The following is a 23,291-nucleotide window of genomic DNA, read 5'->3' on the forward strand; positions in this document are numbered from 1 at the left end:
AAGATGTAAAAAGGATCCTGAGAAGTGTCTGCCAGCCTTTTGTGAGGAACGGCTGCAGACGCCAAGGTCAGCGGCCAAGATTCCCCTGCAGCCTGTGGTGATGACCATGGTGAAGCAGGTTGTTCCCCTGCAGCCCATGGAGGTCCACGGAGGAGCAGAGATTCACCTGCAGCCCGGGAAGGACCCCATGCCAGAGCAGGTGGATGCCTGAAGGAGGCTGTGGCCTGTGGAGGGCCTGCTGGGGCAGCTGTTCTGGAGGGACTGCACCCCGTGGAAGAGATGACCCACGCTGGAGCAGTTTCACGAAGGACTGTGGCCCATGGGAGGGACCCCACGCTGGAGCAGAGGAGGAATGCAAGGAGTTCTTCCCCCGACGACGAAGTAGTGGCATAAAACAACGCGTGATGAACTGACCGCGACCCCCATTCTCTCTTCCCCCCTGTGCCGCTCGGGGGGGGAAGGTAGTAGAGATAATGTTAAGCCCAGGAAAAGGGAGGGGTGGGGGGAGGTTATCTTGTTCTCTGTCTCATTCTCCTGCTAGTTTTAGAAATAAATGAATAGTTTTCCCCAAGTTGAGTCTGTTTTGCCCGTGACGGTAACTTTAAGGATTTCTCCCTGTCTTTATCTCTAACCTCAAGCCATTTTTCTTATATAATCTCTCCCTATTCTCTTGGAGGGTAGGGGGAGTGAGAGAGAGACTGCGTAGTCTGGTCCCGAATCGGGGCTGAACTACAACAGGAGTTTTTAGATTTTGAATGGGATTGTTTTTCACAGATACATGTGCTGTTTTTGCCTGTTGATGTTTGGCTTAACTTGAAGTGGATGTTTAGATTTGTCCCTCTTCAGTTAAGCAGTTAAGTTTGTGTTTGAATTTAAGTGCACACTTAATGCACAAGCACTTTGTGGCATGTTAATATGCCTCACTGTGGCTTTAGTTTGGAGCCCATATTTTTATGTATTGTTCAGTTGACATCTCCATTCTTGGTCATACTGGTTGTTACACCACCCCATCACCGGGTCTGGGTATGCAGAATCTGTAAGTCCCAAAAATCTAAATTTTTTTGTGCTTAATTTTTTTGTAATACATCCAACAGAGGTTGGAAATCTGAATAAGGATGCTGAGTTTTGTAAAACCTTTCTATTATAGGGCAGAGGAATATGTTAAAAATGTTATTTTTATAATATTTTGTGTAAATTTTCTAAGACAGTGGCACACCTACAAGTCTGTACTCCTGTGTTTGTTTTTTGAATGTTTGATTTATGAACAGCAGTGTTCACTCACACAGTAGAGCTGCCCAGTAAGCTACTGCTAAGTAAATGTATATTAGGAGTGGATAGGCTGCAACATTTCAGGGTGGTCAGATAGCTTGCACTATATGAAAAAAAACCAGAATATGTTAGATTTATATTATCATGGAATATAAATCTTTGTTGCCATTGTTACGTATTTATGGTTTGCCACTGCTGTCTTTCTGTGTGACACAAAGGAAAAAATTACAGGTGAAAATAAAAATGGAAGTTGTATAACACTTTGCAATAATAACAAGGTAAAAATAACAAAATCTTCCTTTTGCTTTGAGCCTCAGCAGGGAGTGAGATTATATCCATGGCTGTTAGGATTTTGCAGTTTTCTTTGTAGTGGTGCTGGATGTGGTTATGGTGACACTTTTACACAGAAAAACTGATGAACACCGGCTTTAAGGTCGCCATCATTTGTATATTATGCAGTCACTGAGAGAAAGTCTTCTCTATAAAATTGACAAAAGAATTGGGGAAGGGAAAGCCCTAGTAATTTTCACCATGCTGAATCGAATTCTTAGCCAAAGTAACAGTCTCAGTAGCTGTACTTTAGATGATTCTGTGGATTCTTAAATATAAACATAGTCCTTTCATAAATGGAAAAGGATATAATGGGAAAGAAAGCTATTGTGGATGGAAATCATGTCAAGTATCTATTCTGAATGGGACTTTAAGAAGGTTTAGCTGGATTAGGCACTGGCAAAAAGCTTCTTTGCTGATTCTTCAGGCTTTCAGAGTGGCTTTATTTTTCTAGCATTAATGTTTATTTGTTGTGTGCAGGATAAATATGGCTCAAGTATTTGACGGTTCTCTCTCAGTTCAGGATAGGTTGAGTTTCCACTGCTGGTCATGCCTGTTAGTGAAATGTATATGTGTGTTACCCTGTTTGATAAAGAGCAATGATGCACAAGCGTCTCATGAACAGAAGCTTCTACTTACAGTGAGAAGTATATTATTTCTGCCACAGCTACAGGGGCATTTTCCAGCTCTGCTAATCCCACTTTCAATCCTATATAGGATGCAGAAGGAATTAATGTCACTAGGGTAACCTGCTGCCTGGCTGCCGAATAAATGACTGCTTTCTTCATATCATTTAAAGAAAATTCATTGGTAGTATAGCTCGCTCACTCAGTATCTGCTGTATTTGCTGACTAAATGCATCTACTTGGTAATTGTTGCTGTTGTGGGAAGTGGTAAGACTTCTAAAAAGACTATTTGAGGATTTTAGTGAAATTATTAGGCAAATATGTAATTCAAATAACCATTGTTATAGTCTAAAGAAGTGTAAACTGATGTGAAGAAAGACACAAGATAAATACTCTGGGATTTGGACCCTAGTAATATTAGTGATGTGGCAGTTCTGTGCCACCTGCCTGCGCCTTTTTGGCTCTCCCTTCACTGGGGAAGAGCAGGAATCGTTCCACTACTGTAAGTAGAGCCCTTTAAATTCTCCAGGGTTCTGATACAGATTTGTGATCTTCTTTTCAGCCTCACTAATGTCTTGATACCTTCACAATCCTTATATCATGTCTTCTCAGCATGATGTTGGACTGTTTCCCCACAGACTGCTCTTACTTGCTTCAGAAAGAATATTCCAAAAGAACAATGCATTAATTTTCTTCAGTTATGGAAGCTTCCTGGTTTTACAAAAGCATGATGCATTGATACTGTAACATACTGCCTGCATATACTGCAGGCTTTCTCTGCAGATTTGACTGACATGTTTAGAAGTCAAATAGCAAGACTGTGTTTTACAGGTGGCATTTCAGTATGATTTTGGATGCAGTGTGTATGGATCTAATCCTGTATTACTTGCCTAAAGGTATAGTTCTAAAATTAAATCTCCCCAAGTACGAACAGAAACTGACAATTGCTTTTATCATCGTAACATTAACCACAATTCAGTAATCTTTATGCACATTTCAGTAACTATCTGGAAGCATTAGGAACTGCAGCAGATTTAATTTCTGCACCCGAGAACTATTTCCAGAATTTTGTAAAGCATTATTGGTAGGAGAGTGCTTTAATATTTGCAGTTAATATACTTCTTATTAATAGTTTAATTTTTTTCTAAATGAAAACTTGGCCATGTGTTTACTTGCGTTACATATTAATGTTCCCCTAGGTCCAAGAGCAGAAGGCCAACTCAGGTAAGGGCTCAGAGATATCCATGGGAGTTTTGCCAGATTAGGGTCTGTGTGTTTGAGCTCTAACCAGATTAGCCCAGATGGCCCGGTGCAGTGGGTCTCTTCTCTGTACACCAGAAGGGTGGAGAGCTGCTCTGAAGCCCCTTGACTCTCTGGCTGGATAAATGCCTGCCCTGGCACCGGATAGTACCAGATGGCGACAGCTCCCAAGGGCCCATGGACCAGCTGCAGGCGGCTGGAGCAGCAAACCCCAGCCGTGCTTTTCTGCACTGTGCTCTTGTCCTCCCATGGGATGGACAACGCCACAGTCACTCGGGGACTCTTTTATATCACAAAAATCCCCAGCTGGGGAGCTGCAGATGGTTTTCACTCTCATTAAGCCTTTTGTGCAGCAAAAAAAGAGGCAGGACAGGCCAGAGAATATGGCACCTAGGATGATTCTTTCAATTAATACTTTCACCTGTTGCATAGTAATCTGTCCAGAAGTCTTGTGAAACACATGAATGTTCTTTCAGTTGATCCTTTTAGCCTTTTTATGTTTAGCTTTTTGATGGTCATGGCAAAGAAACTCTTATTTTGGGTATTCAGCTTGGCCCATTGTCTTGCAGATAATTGATCTGCTGGGAAAATATGAAATCTTCATATAATATAGAGCAGCATTTCTCGTCTTTTAATGATTCTAGTGGTTGTATAGGAAAGTTACCCTCTCAAAGGGCATTGTTCTTCATACGCTCCAGTGCCGATCACACGGTGCTAGATGATGACCTTCAGTAATGATTAATCAAGTCCTTCTTTGTTTGCTCTAAATGATAATCAAAAGGAGGAGAAAGGAGATGGGATGTAGTGCAATATTGCTTTTTTTTTATTTACTGTTTGCTGAAAAGTTGTATTTTGCTTTTTCTGTACTCATCTCTCAAGTATTTGTGTGGGAATTAAGTAATACTGCCAGGCAGAATGTATATTGCTTTTTAATATTGGTGTCTAATGAATTATATGAAGTATATGTCCTCTTTTGTTAAGTTACCAATGTCCAAAGCTAGAGCAGCTGAAAATCCCTTTTACAGAAGGTGCGTCTTTATGTCAGAATGTTATAGGTTCTCATCATATACAAAACTTTAAAGGCTTTAATTAGAAATTTTGGATGTCCAGTTTACTTTTATGGTAAAATATTTTTACAGTTCATAGCATTTTGCAGTTTTTTTACTAAATAGTTTCTGGGGATGACGGAAATTTGTTTTGTCTCCAGTGAAACCTTTTCCAAGAACAAGTAACACCAACATTATTTGGAAGTTTTAGTATTCTAGTACTACTTTAGCTATTTTTAGGTCCTAATCTCCAGATGATAGTAATATAATTTTTGCATCTGTCACCCAATAATAGCTTTGCCTCAGAGAGATTGTAACTTAACTTTAAAAATATATTTCTCAGTCTGAAAAGGGGCTGCTATGCATTGTGCACTGCACATCTCTGTTACAGAATGTTACTAGAGCCCTAGTGAAGACAGTAGGAATACCCACTTGGGCAAAGCTGATTTTGTATGAGTTTCTGTCATGTTAGTTTTTTTCATATTAACTTTTCAGCAAAGAGGAGATGAGGTGGATCCAGATTGAGGTGTAAAAAAGGCAATAGAGTTGGAAAGAGGAGAAAAGGCAGCTGTTTGCTCCAGAAAAGGCAGGCAGGTTTTATTTATTTTTGAGTCTGTGGAAGGTTAACTAGGCATTGCCTCAGTGCATGGCTCTGAAAAGTCAGACTGTGCCTTATTCGCGTAGTGTCTGTAAGTGTATAAGCACCCATGAAGACAGAAGTAGCAATTGCTCTATGAAATATGTTTATTTTTTAGTGTGCATCTAACTCTATTCGGTTACAGCCAGAGTTACACCTAGAGAAAATATGAAAGAATCCTAAATCATACCAAAGACAGAGGAAACTGTTAATAAAGAACTATGCATGTAGCATCAAGTATAATATGAATATATCAGAAATATAAGCTAGAAATCAACTACTGGAAAGCAGTAGTTCTGAATTTCTACAAATACTTTATATTTTACTATTGTTGTGATTGCTGCCATTTATGTTTGAGTGTAAGTCAGGGGATTTAAAGATTCATATGAATTAACATTTTTGCTCAGCGGAAACAGGATTTCTCTAGCATTTTGAGAATGTTCTCAAGAATATTCTCAAAATCCATTTTAAGGGAGAGAAAGATGAAAATTCAGTGTACAATTTATGTCGGTTTTTAATTTGACAGATGAGAAGTCTTAAAGACAGTCTGCACTCGTGTCACGCCGTCAAAGGGCTTTTACAGCTTGTGAATCCACTGAGAATAATTCATTAGCTAACGGTTTTAATCTTCAGAGTTTCTCATCTTATCATCATAAAAATGTCATGATAACAAAAAACAAAGCACAAATAATTATAAATGTTGTGAAACTCCTGGCATTACACATCCTTTTTTCTCTTTTCATCTTGTTTCATAAAGTAAAATAGGCATTATATTATCAATGCCAAGAAAAGGTACTGCTCAGAAGAGAGATGTATCTAAGAGTGCCTAAATCACCGCTGACCTATATATGATCATCCAAATCTGAGCCTTTAATGTAAATCCAAACAGATTTATTGCAATGATATATCAGAGTAGTACTCCCTTAAGTATAAAGAGTCAGGGAAAATTTGTAACTTGTAAAAGTTGCTACCTGATCATTTGTACACTAAGCATGTTTAAACAACATTGTAAGTACCAATACATGTGCAATTCACAGAAAATAATGGAAACAAAGTTTTAAAGCTGCAGATAGATGGAAAAGCGTTAATGACTTTCGTAGCTTGACCTACTTTGGCATACGGCCACATGCGCTCGTATCTGGAGCAGTTTGTCTGGTACCGCATAGAAGGGCTGAACCGCAAATTCCCTCTTCCTGTTGAAGCCCAAGACAAAGGTGCCATGGGCTTTGTTACAGAAAGGATTTCAAGCCTCGGGCTTTGAGAGTACGCTATAAGGTATACAAAATTTACTCTGCATTTTGATGTACATTAATTTAACATACTTGCCAGCTGGTTATTCTGAAGAAACAGTGCCTCCAGAAGGCCATTTGAGTTGCCCACATATTGGTAGATATATATAATTTAGAAAACAGATGTAGAATACAAAATAGTTAGGACTGATGTGCTCCTTGCTTGTGGGAAGATTTTGCCTTTATGTGACTCAGGAAAGGAAACAAATCTTGAGGTGTTGTCTCGTTGTAATAACCAGGACCTGGATCATGTAAGACTAAGTCTAATGCGTCCATTTTTTCTGTCATTGGCACTACCGTGTTTCTGTTGGGCTGTGATTCCGCAGTTGGGCTGTGATTTCACATCACTGGTTCTCTGACACAGTGTGTATTTTAAGTTTTCATTTCACTTACATTTCTTGTAACCATATTTTCCCAGGAAAACATTCCTAAATTCATTGTGATGGACAAAGCACGAGTAAAATTGCCGGAAGAGTAGGAAACGTAAAGCTGACTTCATCTAACTGCTTTCAAATTGACAGGGTAATGGACACCGAGAAAGGGAGAAAGGCTGGCTCATAATTCACGTTGATTACACCGGTAACTGTCAGTGCCAATAACCGTATGGGAATTAGAAAAAGCAATGGCCATATCAAAGCACAAACGGCGGTTAAAACGTAGCAGCCGCAGGACCACCTCCCGCCGGAGCCGCACGGGGAGGGCTTCTCGCCAGCCCGATCACATTTACCTGTGCCGGGTGCGCGGGCCGGCGCTCGCCGGGCGGATCTCGGCGGGAACTCGAAGCCCCGGCAGCCGGCCCGGGCGGCCGCCGAGCCACGGCCTGGGGCGGGGCGGGCGGGCGGCTTTGTTAGCGGCTGCCCGCCCCCGGCGCCGCCCAGGCCCGCGGGGCTGCGGCCTCGGCCCGGCCCGGCCGCCCCCCACGCTCGTGCTGCCGCGCCTGTGTGTGGCTGAGGGGAAGATGCCGGCGCGGAGGCGGAGGCCGGCGAAGGGGCGGAGGCCCCAGCCCCGCCGCTGAGGGGGCGGCGGGCGGCGCGGGCGCCCCTGCGCGGGGAGGCGCTCGCCCCGCCGTGGGCGCCGAGGGGCTGCAGCCGCCGGCACCGGCGGGAGCCGCCTGCCGCAAGGACGGGGTGACTCCGGCTGCCGCCCGGCTCCGCAGCGGCACGGCGCGGGAGCCGCCTTCCTCCGGAGCCCGCCGAGGGGCGCGGAGCCGCAGTGCGCGCTTCTGCGAGGTGAGTGGGCACGGCCGCGGGGCCGCCCGCTGCCGGCGGGGGCGAGGGACGTGGCGGAGCCCGAGGGGCAGCAGGGGGCGGCGGCGGGGCTTTCTGCCAGCGGCACCGGTGCCGCGGCAGGTGCGGGCCCCCTCTTCCCGCCCGCGGTACCCCCGGGGCTCGGGGCGGGCCCGGCGCCGTGCGGGCCACGGCTCCCGCAGCTCCCGCGCCGGGCTCCGCTCCTTCGTTGCAGCGCCCGCCTCGCCGGCTCCGTCGTGCGGGCAGCCGCGGAGCCCCGCAGCCTTCCCTTTGCCTTTATTTTAATCGCTTTTGAGCCATTTAATTATCACTCGTTTCCTCCCCGGAGAAAGCGTTCAGCGCTGCGTGCGGCGCGTTTGTTTCCTCCGCTCTGTCCCCCCTCGCCGTTGAGTGTGTTTGTTTATTCAGGTGTCAGGCTCCTCGCCAGGTTTCATACGGCAGTGTCCGCGGTGGGGAAGACAGATCGTTGCAGATTTCAAGCGTGATCTTTTCAAAACGGTGGGGTTTAATGCGTGTTTCTATTCTTGTGTGCACGGAATGCAGCACAAGGACAACGGGGAAAATTAGACCTATATTCATCTTCTCACCGTTCAGGGGATTGATTGTTGATGTGGAGAGATCTCTGTTTTTCTTATTACACTTGTTTTGGTGGGTTTTTTTTTTTCTTTTAACCTTTTCTGTGCATGTCAGTACAAACCGTCAGGATATTTTTAAAAAATGAAAACAAATTCTTTTTTTGGCTGTGTGATGTCAAAATATGAGGAGTGTGGTGTATGTAGACAGGAATAGTTACATAATTTAATATCTCTCTCTTTTTTTCTGCTGGATATGTGTCAGGAGCAGAGATAGATTATTTATAACATTTTTTTTTCCTTTCCTGCGATGCTGTATGAGGGAGTCTGTGCACCACACCACATTGCGTTGGAATGTTTGTAAGAGATTCAGCCCTGAATCCATCCTGAACCTAAAATCCCAGCAGGGGCCTTACTTTGCTTCGCTTCTTAAATGTCCAGGGCTGCTCCCTGTACGCTCAAAAACTTCTTTTGTAGATTTTTTATCTTCGTCCTCCAACAATTAATTTTTTTTTCTTTTTTAAAAAAAGTAAGTCAAACCACTATAAATATTTCAGTAATAATTATTCACAGCACTAAGGAACAGAAAGAAACCTATGTCATGGATGGGTTAAAAAAAACCTCCTTCCGAGATGCAGGTGAGGGTTTGCCCAGTTCCTAGACTTCTTTGGAAGAATTTCCCTTATAAGACGATGGTGTGTGGCTGCAGCATCAGGCCGTAAGGTATGATGTCATTATTAGCATATGAAAGGAACAAACCTAATGCTGTCTTTCAATCACTGCTGCTGTTCAGGCTCTGAAGTTCCAGAAGCCTGGATGCTTTCATGTCAGCTGGAGATACCACAGTGGCTGTCAGAGGCTAGTCTGCCTGTGTGTATTTATCTTTCTACCCTTATTTATGTCTTATGGTGGAATTTAAACATATCACCTTAAAACGAACACTGAGATTGCATGGTTCACTGGAGACCATTTTTAAAGTTACGCTTAGTAGTAATTTAACTTCAGAGAATTGCAGTTGAAAAGCCTTCCTTCCCTTCATCTGTCTTTATAAACAGCCTTCTGGTGATGCCAGCACAGACTCGTGGCGTATCTTTCAGTCTTGTCACTGTGGAATTGGTTTGGCTTGGAGCATTCACCGGTCTCCGCAAGGACAGTCTGCCTTCCTTAAAGACCTATTCGCTATCTTGCTATTTATTTTTGAAGTCAATTTAGCTAATGAGCATTTCTATTTGTTTTACCCTTCCAGTGCTTTTTCAGACCTAGTAGAATTCACAGTGTTATGCCTTGAAGAAGCCCTGTCCATTGCTGTTCTTTTGGTTGTACTACAAAGGCGGAGAGGCTGGAGTGAAGTTACTCACTTGCCAGGAGGAAGAATATTAATTTCATTGCCCAACAGATGGAACTCCTGGTAAATTAAACCCAGTGAATTGTCATATGGTATTTCAAGATTTAAAAATAAGAAAAAGGCCAGTAGACCAGTGAACTGAACGTTTTATATAAAAATCCGCCAACCTAAAAGGAAAGGAGACATACTCTTGCAACCTTGGGAGCCTGTGTTTTCGCGCTTTGAAGCTAATGGCACTATATGAGGTGTTTGTCCAGTTGTATCAGGGCCCTTTGCGAGACGAGAAGAATGGGATTAATTATTATTGTTATAAATTACTTTGATATTTGGGTTTAGTATCTAAGAAAAGTTTAACATCATTTCCATTGAAATGGAAGGAAACTCTGTGTGGTTTATATAGACAATGATACAGGGCTTCTGTGGTGTTCCTCCACAGCAGCTTGTTTGTGATCAGTTGGAATATCAGTGATATTGAAGAAAAGGTTGAAAATGCAATTTTTGCATTTTGCAAATTCTTTGGCAATAAGATCAACAATGGTGATAAAGCTTTGTGTAGCATTGATACATGTTACAAGGGCACTTCTTCATGGGATGAGATGCCAAGTAGGATGTGATCCTAAAATTCTGTAGTGCTTGTAGAACAGTTCAAGTAACACTTTAATTTTTTTAGTATTTTTTTACAGAAATTTAGACATTGGTGCTTGAAACCTGTGTCTTTTCTTAAAATTGATTGCATACTTGGTAAACGTAGCGCCGTAGTTGCTGTCTTCTGAGCATTTTGAAAAAAAATTCTGAGTAGTTGTGTTGAAAGACTGCAGTCAGATTGGGAATCCTCATTGGAAGTGCAAGCCCTGGAGCTGTTAGTTTGAGATGTAGTCGCTCATGTTACAAGCGTACATGTTCCAGTCATCCCTTCCAACACCTAAGAATCCTATTATTTGTTTTGGTAATATCAGTGTTAGGTTTCCAAGCTCTACTGATGAGGGATGTATGAATTTAAATTTTGAGGGAAATGGCTATTCATAGCTGTCACCTCTCTCTGTCTTATTTGTGGAGAGCTGTTCCTTCTTCTCATGGTACCCTGTAGTACTGGGGAGAAAATTAAAAGTGACTGAGGCTAAATCTGATTTTGTGTCACAACTGTATTTTTTTTTATGATTGAGGAGGACTGGTATGCTGATACCAGTTGCTTAATGGACAATAATACTTGTATTTCCTAGTTTGTTTAGTAAATTTGCCCTGAAGTATTCAGCTTTGAAAAAAATAGGTAAGAATTACATTTGAAAGACAGTTTTGAAAGAGGATCTTTTCTCTGAAGTATAGTCATCAACTTTTCTTCGTGACACAATTGCAGCTTGTGTGTGTTCTGGAGAAGCAGTAATAATTCAAATGAATTTGAAATTGACATGTGAACCCAGCATTATTTGTCCAAAAGGCCCAATTAGTATAGTTAAGCCAAACTTAATGATTGAAATAGTACACTATTTGTCCTTTAGAATTAAGGAAAGTGGATGATTGATCGGTCATCTGAGTTGTTTGCTTTTGGAGGAGTTAAGGAATCATTGTGAAATAATTAATAGCTTGGGTTTTTGTACTTTGTGTTAGCACTGGAAATGAAAAAATCTTGCAAATAAGAAGTAGGATGTTGAAATTAAAAAAAAATAACTGTACTGTTGATCTGGTGTTTCTTGATGGTGGTGTACAACAAATCATGGGATCAGCAGACAAACTCATGGGAGTTGTTAAGATAGTATCTTGGTTCAGATTTCTTAAGGTGCGTGCCTCTGTTCTTTTGTGAAGCTGTATATACACACATAATTTGACTTGGTGAACTTTTAGTCATAAAAACTTTAATAACGTTGTCAGTACGCCTATATGCCTTGTACTGACCAACCGAGAAACATATTAGGTAACAAAAATTAACATTTTGATAATAAACACACCTAAATATTGCATGGAGGACAGTCAAATGTGTGCTATGGTAGCCAGGATCCATTGGCTAGGATCCACTTGAAAAATCAAATTAAAAGTTTCTGTGCTTGACAAATATGATGTCATTAGTTTAAAAATTCCCTGAGGGCTAGTGCTGTAATTAGATGAGCCCAAAGCGTGCAACAGTAAAATTCATTTTCTTCCAGGAATGACCAGCAGCATCTTTAAAAAAAGAAAACATTGACTGATTCTTGTTGGATAGAGTCACCACAGTAAGAAGGAAGAGTTTGCCAGGAATGAATGTGACAGCTGGAAGCCACAGCACCTTACGGTGAGCGGAGTGGATCAGCTGCAGCTGGGTGGGAAGCAGTGAGATCTGTGAGGATCCTGCTGAAAGAATGCTCAGAAGCAATCATTCAGTAGGTGCCCCATATCAAGGGCTTCACTAAATTGGATATTACAGATACTGAGTATTGGCAAAATAGCAATACAAAATTACAAACCCAGCGATTCCCTTTGGATCCTGATTGTCACAAAAAGGCATATGCCCGTCTTTGTGTGATTTCTTCACTTTGCTCTCTTAAGAGCGTGTGAGCTTCATAGTGCTAGGCTACAATGTTCCAGCTGCCAAAGGTGTGCTTGTTATGCTATGTGTTTTCTTTATTTAAGATGCATTTTACAAACAGCTAATCTCCTTGGCTGATGTTGTTATTCTTCTGCTAGATTACTGATTCGAATCTATTTCTAGCTGGTAGTTTGATGAAAGAGTTGTTTCTCCTACTAGAAATAACAAAGATCAGAGATGTTAAGTTTACCATCTCTTTAATTTTATGCTTCTTGATTCATAGCTCTGATAAAAATGTCTACATTATCTTCATGAATATAAATATTGTTGTCAAGGAAATACTTTCCCAAGTATTTGTATTGCATAGGAAAATTACAAATGTAACTGTGGTGGGCTCTCTGAGACTTGCAGAACTTCCGTTGGGCTCAGTAAGGCTACGGCTATACCCGCTGCATGAGTGAGCTTGGAGCCTGAGCTTGGATGCTGTCCCAGGGCTGTGGCACTGTTCAAGTGTTAGTGGGCTCCTTGGCATGCTTTTGGCCAGTGTCAGTGGTCCAAACTAGGCACAGCTCAGGGAAAGCCATGGAGCAGGGACTGTCCCAAAATGGACTGGATAAGACAGCCCTGTTTTATGAGAGAAGAGCATTTAGTGTGTGCACCGTACTGCATGGCTTCAGTGTCTCTTTCCTGGCTTGTTCTGCGCACGAGTCCAGATGTAGCCATAAAGATGCTGCTGTATGGTTTTGGATAAGAGAAAGCTCCAATTGCATGCGCTTTACCTAGAAAAAAACAAGAAGCCACTGTCAATTATGAGAAAGCAACACTTAAGTTTATTGCATATTGTTACTTCATATTTGTGTGTCTGCATTAAAAAAAATACACACATTATTTCACATAGCAACTAGCTGCTTCTGTTTTGAATAATGCCATATTGAGTGATGTCCAGATCTTCCCAAAATGCTGTTAGGGTCTTGTAAGCATGTGTAGCAAAGTATCAGAACTAGAATGAATGTCAAGAGTTCATTGTTGTCTTACATGGTGTTTTTGTCTCAAATCTTCACCTAATTATCTCTGAGTGTGTAGATATGACACTGCTGCTCTGTTTCATTTCCTAAGAGGTGTTTTGACTTTCTTAGAATGAAATAACTTCCAGCAAAATATAACTTAGACCTAGCTCAATGTTTATAAACGCATCCTGTTAACTAGAGTAAGTCTGTATGATGAACTTGCTCTGAACTGTGTATTAAACAAAGACTTTGTTAACTAAAAGATGCATTGATTAACCACTTGTGCAATGTTTTTAAACAGAATAGAAATAATCTTTGCCAGTATAGAGAACGAAGAGTTTAGTCTTCCAGACACCTCAGAAATAAGTGAAGCCTGGAACACGTCATATATCTGAGCTTCATTTCCAAAGGAAAAACGTGTTGACGTAGTGTCTTAGCTGATTGGGTGTCCTTTAGAAAACAAAAAGCAATACTGAAAGAGTACAGGATTCAGCTTTCTACTGAATATACTTCATGACTTGTGATGTAGGCTGTAAGTCAGCTGCAGGCAAGCCTTATGTCAAATAATTATTTTGATCTTAGTTCGCAACCCTAACATAAATTGATTAATGTTTACTCGTGTAAGTAGCCCCACGAAAAATCAATATTGCAATCATTCCCTGTTAGTGCAAGGTTGTGGTTACAACCAAGTCCAAGTCAGTGGTTGTGAAGTCCCCTCCTGCCCATGCAGTGGAGGCAGGAGGATGAGGATCCATACAGTACCACGACAGATTTTGATCATGTGTCTTCTTGCTGTCATGGATGGCTTATCCTTTTGATCCTTCTCTATCCAAAATACATTCTAAATGTACACCTCATTCATTACCTCTTGGGAAACCGGTAATGAATCTTTTACTTTCAGACTGACAACCTAAGTCCAGTGCAGACTGTTGAAGCCTAGAAACTGCGTCTTCTAAGGGAGGAGAAATTAAGGGAAGTTTTGCATCCTGTGGAGGAAAAATGAGTCTTCTGAACTAAGTTCTGTGCTTAATAATTTGAAAACAGGAAGCTAGTATTGTGTGTAATACTACTATTATTTTTTAATGTTTTCAGACTTACTGAGGTTTACGGAAAAAGGCAACACTTGTAGGCCTGATTCCAGCCAATGTAAGTGGGTATAACACTTAATTGGGCTGCTATGATTTACACTTCTTAAATCAGGCCAAGTAGTTTAAATTGTTAAGTGGCTTAACAGAATGTAATCTGCTTTGATTGGTGATCTGATCAGATCAGTTTTTCCTTTGATCTGTGCAATGTACTAAGAAACCAGTTTAAAAAATTGGTGAAATGTAGTTTACTACAGAAAAATAGCAAAATTGTTGCAGGATACATTCACATTTCCTGTATGTGGGGAAAAAGTTTGCTCGTATGGATATTCTACTTTCTAAGTTACTCACTGAATATTTGTATTACTGCACGTACTCTCTCACCTTTGTAAAACCTTAGATCGTTCAGTCTAACAGAACTTGATTGAAGACATTTTATCTCATTAAAATGTAAATGTAAGTAATCATACTTCACATTTTTGTAGCTTTTCGCTTAAAAGTTCAGTTCTTGATGTTAGTTTCCTGAAATTAAAAATAGTTCATATGTGATGTCTAGTGTATAAATATTCCAACCTGTAGTTAGGTGCTGTAGCCACATTTTAATCTGCAGATGGTATTTTACTTATCTACAGTTTGTATTAAATAGCATGGCTAGAAATCTTACTGAGGTGAACAGAATATCCCGTATTTTACAGTCAGCAGGAACAGAGTGCAAACTGTCTGCTTTTTTTTTTTTTTGACACAAATATAGAGTAGGTTTAAGTATTTATCCAGTATTCATACGTGGAAAGGACCGAAGGAATAGCGAGTTACAAGTGTTTATAGTACTGTTCCTCTCAGACTGTGCAGGAAAAAATTTTGTATAGGCATATGCAGTGGAAATACTGAGTCTGACTGAGAACTATCCCATAGGTGTGCCGTTCTGGCACAACGCAGTTAGCAGAGCCCAAGATTAATGCTGAAAGAACTGGAGATAAAATGCTTTTGGTTGTCAGGATTCAGCTATGGAACAGTCTTCCAAATCAGATCAGTGAAACCTGAACTCCTACAAATGCTTCCAGACTTCTGGTTTTGAGAAAGCCCTTTCATGACAAGTGATGCCTCTGTGAAAAGCTTCCTCTTGCCACCCTTATCTCACTTTGAAAAGGCATGTAATGAAAAATACTACCCTAAACAGTGCTTTTGTTTCTTAAATGTGACAACTTCCATTAAATCTGTTCGGGACTTCACTGTTGCTTTTGATTTACGAACACTGTAATACTGGCCTTGATGGTATAAAACCCAAAGACTGGAGCATATGTCCTCCTATTTGCTGTTGAAACTTAGGATAGGAGAGTAATGCATCCCCAAAACACTATCAAGCTTGGTAAGTACCATACCTTGATAGAAATAACGTTCTATAAAGAGTTATGCCTGACGTACCCTCCAATTCTTCAGTGCTAGTTCAACCATTATGGAATTGATTATTTTAAATTTAACTTGCTTCTTGTAAGAGTCCAAATGTTTTTATATAATATCAGATCGTGAGATTCTTTTCCCGCTAATTATCGTTAGTGTGTGTTTCATGTGGCTTTTTAATTATGAAAGCACAGAACTTTAATTTAACCACAGAACAAGAACAATTTGAGTTTTAAGAATATATATTCTGAAATGTCATGTATCTCTTATCTTTAAATTTTTTTTTTTTTATTCCTTTCTTTGAAGTTTTCCTATCTTATCATCCGATATGTCCCAAAGCACTTTCTCTTCTGGTTTCCTTCCTTCACCAATTTTTTTTTTTTTCTCTCTATTAGTTTTGTCTTCAGGCATTTCTGCAATTCTCTCATTATTCTCATCCCTCCTCCGAGCTCCAGTAATTTTGGATTTCTGCAGTTCTCTACGTACATGTTAATTCTCATCATCTTGATCGTCCTCTTTTTTTCTTTTATTTTCTGGTTTAGTAAGGATGGGAGCCTGGAGAGTGAGGCGAAGCTTGGATTACCCTTGCGTGGAGCAATAGAAAAAATGCTTTTTAGAAGGATGTAGTCTAGCTGTTCAGGACAGCTCTGGAGACAGCCATGCTGGCCAACCATAGGACTGGGAAAAAGTGAATTGGAAGGAGGGTTATGCCCAGAAAATAGGTAATGTGATTAGGATTCAGCTCCCTCTCCTCTCTGCCTGGTCTGTAGCACGTGCCTTGGGTCACCTGAACTCTGCCAGTGCTCTAACTTTTCTTAAAGATTGTGAGAGACTGAAAGTCCTCGATGTCAAATTTTCTCCTCTTTGTCAGGAAAGGGTGACACGTACAGGCTTTTGCTTTCACCTCCGGCAGCTCCAGTGCATTGGCAATGAGGAGGAACATTCACTTGAGATTTTATTCCTCTCTTCCTTAATGGAAGAGAGGGATGCTGTCTTCCAAAATATGCAACAAGGCAAATGAGTTGAAGCAAGGAGTTACTTGGATCAATCTGCAGATTAATTTGCTGCAGGTGTTGTATGGTTTTTTATCACTGATTTACTGTTGGTTTTTTTTTTTGTTTTCCATAGAACTTAACCATAAAAGATTAAGGTTAGTACACAGAATTTTTTAAAGTCTCTTAAAAAAATTAAAAAAAACAGTGGCATACCCACACAGAGAATACTAATTTTAGGTTCAGATTTTTTTTTTTTAGCAAAATCATGGAATTGTTAAAGCCGTTTCTGAGCTGTGAACAAATTTGGAACATGTTAACAAGGTTTTCTGCATACAGTAATCTTGAAGCATCAGCCTAGAAGTGATCCATGATGCTTTATTAGGTTTTGAAAAGTAATTTTATCTGAAGCCAGAGTGTGAGTAATAAGTGAATGTAAGTTATTTATATGTACTTATGCAGACATAAGTGTTGCACAAATAGTTGCTGCACGTTAGTGGTGCTTCTAAGATTACTGAAGAATGAAAACCCTTTTCTGTTTCTTTTAGGACAGTGGTGCTTTAATTGCATCTGCTCTTGAAACTCCTCAACACTGGCAATTATGTTTGTTTGAGTTACTGGAATAAATAATTCCTGAAATAATTCCAGATGTCCAGAAACCTCTTATACTCTCATTTGCTTTGTTAACTTTGAATATTATGATTAGCATCAACACTTGAAAATTCTACGTAGTCTAGCTTCACTGTCATAACTGATCCTACTGAAATGTGTTTGTGTTTAAAATTCTGAGTTTTGATCCTTTTGGCTTTCCTATCTAATGGTCTTGTTGGAGTTGGTTGCTCACAGCAGAGAATTTAAAAAGCAACTGTATAAGGATTTCCAGTCATTAACTTCTATCAGTGTCCCCTATTCTTTTGGTCTCCCTGAATTCATATGCTGCACTTTGACTGCAGTTGTCTCATTTGGGGCATAAAATGGTATGCTCTTGAATATTGGTTGTACTTTATGAGAATTTAGCATTGGGTAATAAAGCCTGTTGAGCTGCAGCTATGTTTTGCCCTGTAAAATAACATACCAAGGATATAATTCATAACAAGATGATCAAGTAGTAAAATAAAATACCCTTTCTTCTGGAAATCTGTGGAGGCAAACAAGCAGTTTCATGGGAGGTGAGTCACTTTTGGAAAATCAAAGTTAAAGTTGCAGTTTTGTTGATACTTAGTACTGTATTGCTCTACAGTTGTACTCAGTTGCCAATTACCAGCTTATTTTCACTGTTATTAACACGTTGAGAAGAAAGCTCGGCTCTATGGAAAGAGGAAGAGAAAAATATGCATGTCAAGATGCAATTAAATATTTAGCCATAATTATTTTGTCTGGAAAAGACACTGGGAATTGCATAAGCTGTGTGTTGCAGGTGTATCCATCACGAGTAGTACAAACCAGCAGTGTAGAACTGTAAAAGTGTACTAAGATGGAAGGCAGGTTAACCTGTATGAGTGCAGCACGTTTCAGCAGGCAATGTAAGATACACAAAGTGAAAGAATGATTAACTAAAAAGGAAATGCCAGAACACTAGCACTGGTGCAGTTACTGGGTGAATTTCCAGGTACCATTATCTCGAATTGTGGGTTTTTTTCTGTCTTTTTTTTTTTCCCCCCCCTACTATCATCAAAGTAGCTGCAAAATATCGAAATAACAGTTTTAATAAACCTGCTTGACTGCTGTTTCTGATAGTGGTACCACTACTATTTTCTTCCCATTTTCTTTCTTCTCTATTGATCTTTGTGGAAGAAATGACTCTGGATTGTCTTTACAGTTAAAATATGTTCACACAAGCACAGGCAGTCAGGAGCATTTTTAGGGAAATCACTGGTCCACATTGGGAGTGTCTACCTGGCACCTGAAATATCATAGTTGCTCACGTGCATGCTCCTTGTGCTTTCCAAATGCTGAGTAAAAGGGTTCTTTTAAACCACCATAACCATATTTTTAAAAACAAACAAACAAAACCTAGCACATTAGTGGTCACGAAGAACAGGAACAGGGCCTTCATGTTAAACCTGTGCGGTACGGGGAGCTGCTGTGTGACTCAACTTGGCTTCTGTTGCTGATGGTGGAAGAGCTACTTGGTGGGGTGGGGGTGTGTTTGCAATATATTTGGGATGTGAGAAATATAAAAATGAATAAAATGAATGGGAGGAGGAGAGTTTTGAAAATGTAGTTCAAGAAAATGGATTGGATCATGAAAATTAAATAATAGCACATAAAAGCATCAGGCTTATTGAAAAGGGTAGCAATTCAAGGAAAATTAAGTTTGTTGCAAGCCTTAATGAATCTGTACGTCTTCCTTTGGTTTCATTAAAATCCTAGCATACAAGCTAACTTAAAAAAAAAAAAAAGTGTGTTTTGTTGTTTAACTTCTTAGGAAGAGGAAACTGACATTATTTTGGTAAGAAAGCGGACAGTTTTTCAGAGATAACATTATCTTGACTGTCTTAACAGTACCAGCCCCCTAAATTACAGTGTCTTACCCTGTTCTTCCTATATTCATTGAACAAGAGGGGTAGCAAGTTTTTTTTTTTTCTTTTAACAGCTGAGGAACATCACCATCAAAAAAATAGAGAAGGGAGATTTTATGCTTTATATAGAAGATTAAAATCACAAAAGTATTTTCTAAATGTACTGTCTAAATCTGTAGGAATTTCAGACTGACTAAAGAAGAATATAGTAGACCTAGACAAAAGATGTTAAAAAGTATGAAATAGCTTTCATGAAACCAAGCTGAGTAGGTCTTTATCTTGTTAAAAAAAGGCCAGTGAGAAGGTGAAATATGCAGAGAAACTGAATAGATTAGGTGTTGTTTTTTTTTCTTTCTTTTGAATTGTTGTAGATAATGTAAAATCTAGGAGGGATCTAGCAAAACCATAATGGAACAAGCTTTAAGAAAGCATAATTAATTTATGCCTGTCATGAAATATCATGGGAGCCAGACCTAGATACATCTGATGACAGTAGTGCTCAGAAATGGCTCGGAGTGGTGCACAGACGTGGCAAGATTTGGGGCGAATCGGAGGTGGAAGATACGGCTGATACTGAGGGAACTGGTGAGATTGGAGGGGGGAAATAAAGAGGCTTTTGAACATACAAGTCCTTTTTCAGACTTAAGATAGCAGCGCCAATCTTTGAAACTAAATGCACAATGAAATGAGTTTAACTAGTCGGATGAACTTACTACTGGTAAGTTGATGAGGTACCTGAGAGAGAATGCTCTCAGAGACAACAGGATCTGTAAAAGATACTGCAGTTTCCTTTTGCGGTTTGCAGACTGAGCTTACTGTTGTATTTGTTGTTAAAGGGAGAGAGGATTTACATAATCCTGCTGCTGCCGTATTTTAGTTCCCTCCTTTTCTGTCTTTGGCCGGTTGCTTTGTGCTTATTAATATTTCATAAGACTGATATTAGATAATTCAGCATGCATTTATTTTTTTGCTGTTGGCTTTTCACAGGGCTGATAACAGGGCAGGCAGCTCTTGGTTTTTGCTGATTACAGAATACACGGGTAGCGGTACAGTTCTGGAATTGACACTGTTGTCGAAGTGGGAACATCGAAGTGTACAGGAAATATATGTAATATTTTATAATTATTGTTTCTCCAGCTGCATGACTGCTAGTGTGTTCTCCTCTGTGCATTTTCAAGAGGATAATTCAATAGCCTGATGTTTTGAAAAATACCGAGGAGGATGAGTAGCAGTTCACACATACTAGACACCCATGATGTTTTCTCCCATTAGATAGCAGACAGTGGCCCATGTGATCAGGGCTACATGGACGTATTAAACTTTAACTAATGGCTGTGCTCAAGGTCAGTCCTTAATGCAAAAGTGAGAGAAAGGACCAGGGGAAAGGAGGAGGCACAATTTGACTGGGAATCGTTGTAACTATTAGTTCCCCAAAGCTACCCTTAAAACCAGAAAAACAAATTGTCTGCTGTTGCGGTGAGAGCCTTTTGTTCTTTTTATGCTTTGGTTTCAGTGTGGAGGCTAAATGATACTTGCTTTGGAAATGCTGTTTTATCTCAATGCACTGATGCGGTAATTTTGCGTAAGGGGAGACTTTCCTGTTAGAAAAAAGCTTTGGATAACTTAATCACATGTCAGCCCACTGGACACATTGCAGGTGGTGCTCTGGCTGCTCTTCCAGAAAACAGTGACTCAGCGTGACCTACGGCAGGGTCGAGATATAGGTAGACCCACATTGTGCTGAGTTTTAGTTGAACTAAGACAGACATTTGGGTTTTTTCCACAATGTTTTCTAGACAATTAAATACGCTGTGTTGTGATTCACTAAGTGTTGTTCTTTTTTTTTGACAGAAATGCCAAGCTTGTTAAAATGCTTCTGAATTCTTTTAGAGAAATCTTTAACATGCTTTCTATAACTTGCTAGAATTAATTGGCTTATGAGGTGTTTCAGTATAAGGAAAATAAATGTTGTGAGAAAAACTGTGTGGGGTTAACTGGCTGAGAACAAAAAATAAGTAGCTACTATGCTTGGAAGGCAAGGTAAGTAGGGATAAGTTAGCAGATTTGCACTTGAATTCATGAAGACTGTTCACTTACAGTACTGTTATGACTTACACAAAAATGAGCTGTAGATGTGGGTGAGAATTTTTGTTGCAGTGCAAATTGTCTTCACAGAAAAATTTGCTTTTTTTTTTTTCTTTCTTATATGATTAGGATACTTCTGGTGACTTGGTGTGATGTAAATGGATTTTAATTTCTGTGAGTGCACTAGTAGTGCACACCTTGAAGCTTAGCCCATACAGTTGAGAAGATACATACTTAATTAAATTTAAATTTAATGGCCATGTCAAACCGCCACTTAGTTTGTTGGAGGGTTCTTAAGTTTGTTCTCTGTTAATGGCATGTTATTTAACAGGCTAAAAATAATTAAACAATGCAATTATTACTATTCTTTGTTCTAATTTTATATTTCTTCATTTCAACTGATGATTTTTGAGATGAACAGCATTGCATTATTGTTTTCTCTTTCAAAACCAAAGAAAATGGGTCCCATTTAAGTAGACACAACATATTGGTCATGTAAGGTAGCATGTTTGAATGTTAATGTAAAAGCAGACTGAGTAGAAGAGACTGATTTCCCATACTGTGATTCTCATCCTGTTACTGTTGGAGAATACAGTATTGTCAGGAATCAGTCATATCAAAGCTATTGTGTACCACTTGATTTCTTAAGCCCTTCTGCAGTTCAGTTCCACTCTGTGTTATTCTGACGGTATTCCTCAGTCTTTACATTTTAAATAAATCGAGATATACACTGCGCTTTTCCCTATATTCCCAATATACAGTATTTAAAATAATATTTTCCAGCTTTGATGGGTCCCTGTAGGCTATTGTAATTGTTTTTTTCCTGGGTCTGTAAGTACATGGTCACACTTCCTCGACTCTAATCTAGAAATGTTCAATCTGTAGCAAAGTTCCCCTCACTGGCTAGGATTCAAAGAGGCGAGTTTGGACCTTACTGCTTGGTTGGTCTCCAAGGCATTTAGTCTTAATAGGGATGTGGAAAAGAAGTGTTGGCATTAATCTAGAATGTGATTGTAACAAGCCTGTGTTTGTTTTGCTTGCATAGTGTGCACACTATAAACCTTGCTCATTTTTGAAAAATCCATTTCTTGTTTTAACTTCTCAGGATCATCTGCTATACAGCTTAAGCTAACGTAATATCGTTGGCTCAAAGGTAGGACAACTGTGATCTTTTTTTTCCAGGGAACACATTAAGTATGTAGGAACACTTTGTAATCATAAGAGCTTGTTGTGGTGACGATCATGACTGTATTCAACTTGTGTTTAGATTTTCACGTTAGCTATTTAGAAAAATGTGTATGTGAAATCATGTAGGTAGCTCGCTATCAGAGACATATTTGTATTTGATGTCTTTATAAAGCTTTTATGCTGATGATGGTTTTCAGAACAAGAAATTGTAAGAAGGAATTTATGTAAAATAATCTTCCTGGAAGAAAGGAAGAAGAAATGGTTTAATAAACACCATGGGCATTCTAACCCTGACTCTGATGCACTTTTCAGGAAAAAATTAGCTTTAATTCAAGTACCCAGATTTGTAAGGCTTTGTAGTTCAACTTTGTTTCAGAAAATGAAAGCAGTCTTAAGCAGTTTTAAAATAATATTTCTACTATAATTGATCTTTAGTCATGAGAGGGGAACTGCAAAAGTTAAATCTCATGTATGATTCTGATAGAATAGTATCAGACACTGAGAGGGTGTTGCACGCTGAGTTTTGAACCGTATCTGTCAGACTTTTTCCCTCATTTTATGGACCTTGCAGCCAGAGGCTTAATGCGGGCCTGGAGTTCTGCATAATATTTTTTATTTTAAGATGTGGCATGTACTTTATCAGCTTTCAAAAGATAGTTACTTCTGTGGTAGAAATTTGGGACTGAAAATTGGTGGCGTTATGGCAAACTCTGGCCAGATAGAAGATATTCTTGTCCTGAAAAAAAATTGCCGAAGAATTGTGGGCCAAATTTGAACAGTAAGCAAGAAAACTGACTGTGTTTTGTGGTGGAGTGTGTTTAAGAACTGAACTGTTTTGAAGATGAAGTCCCAAATAATCCAAGTATTGAAGCATATTTTTCAGTCCAGTTTGGCAG

At 39.8% G+C, this 23,291-nt stretch overlaps 1 protein-coding gene across 3 annotated transcripts in view; it reads left to right on the top strand.

Annotated features, from left to right (window-relative positions):
- HECW2 (HECT, C2 and WW domain containing E3 ubiquitin protein ligase 2) overlaps nt 1-23,291 on the top strand; it is a 184,344-nt gene that overhangs the window by 13,762 nt on the left and 147,291 nt on the right. Inside the window, exons 3-4 of one of the 3 annotated variants that reach the window (XM_086751466.1) lie at nt 9,523-9,684; nt 11,760-11,884. The exons of 1 other annotated variant lie outside the window; for it this stretch is intronic. The gene's annotated coding sequence lies outside the window, so the exon portion shown is untranslated. Of the gene's footprint in view, nt 1-7,435; nt 7,687-9,522; nt 9,685-11,759; nt 11,885-23,291 lie in introns of those variants that run through there. One more of the 3 variants, XM_086751468.1, reaches the window with a different exon arrangement.

Source organism: Chlamydotis macqueenii, chromosome 6 (assembly GCF_036417535.1).
Source record: "Chlamydotis macqueenii isolate bChlMac1 chromosome 6, bChlMac1.mat, whole genome shotgun sequence".
In the NCBI taxonomy this organism is placed as follows: domain Eukaryota; kingdom Metazoa; phylum Chordata; class Aves; order Otidiformes; family Otididae; genus Chlamydotis; species Chlamydotis macqueenii.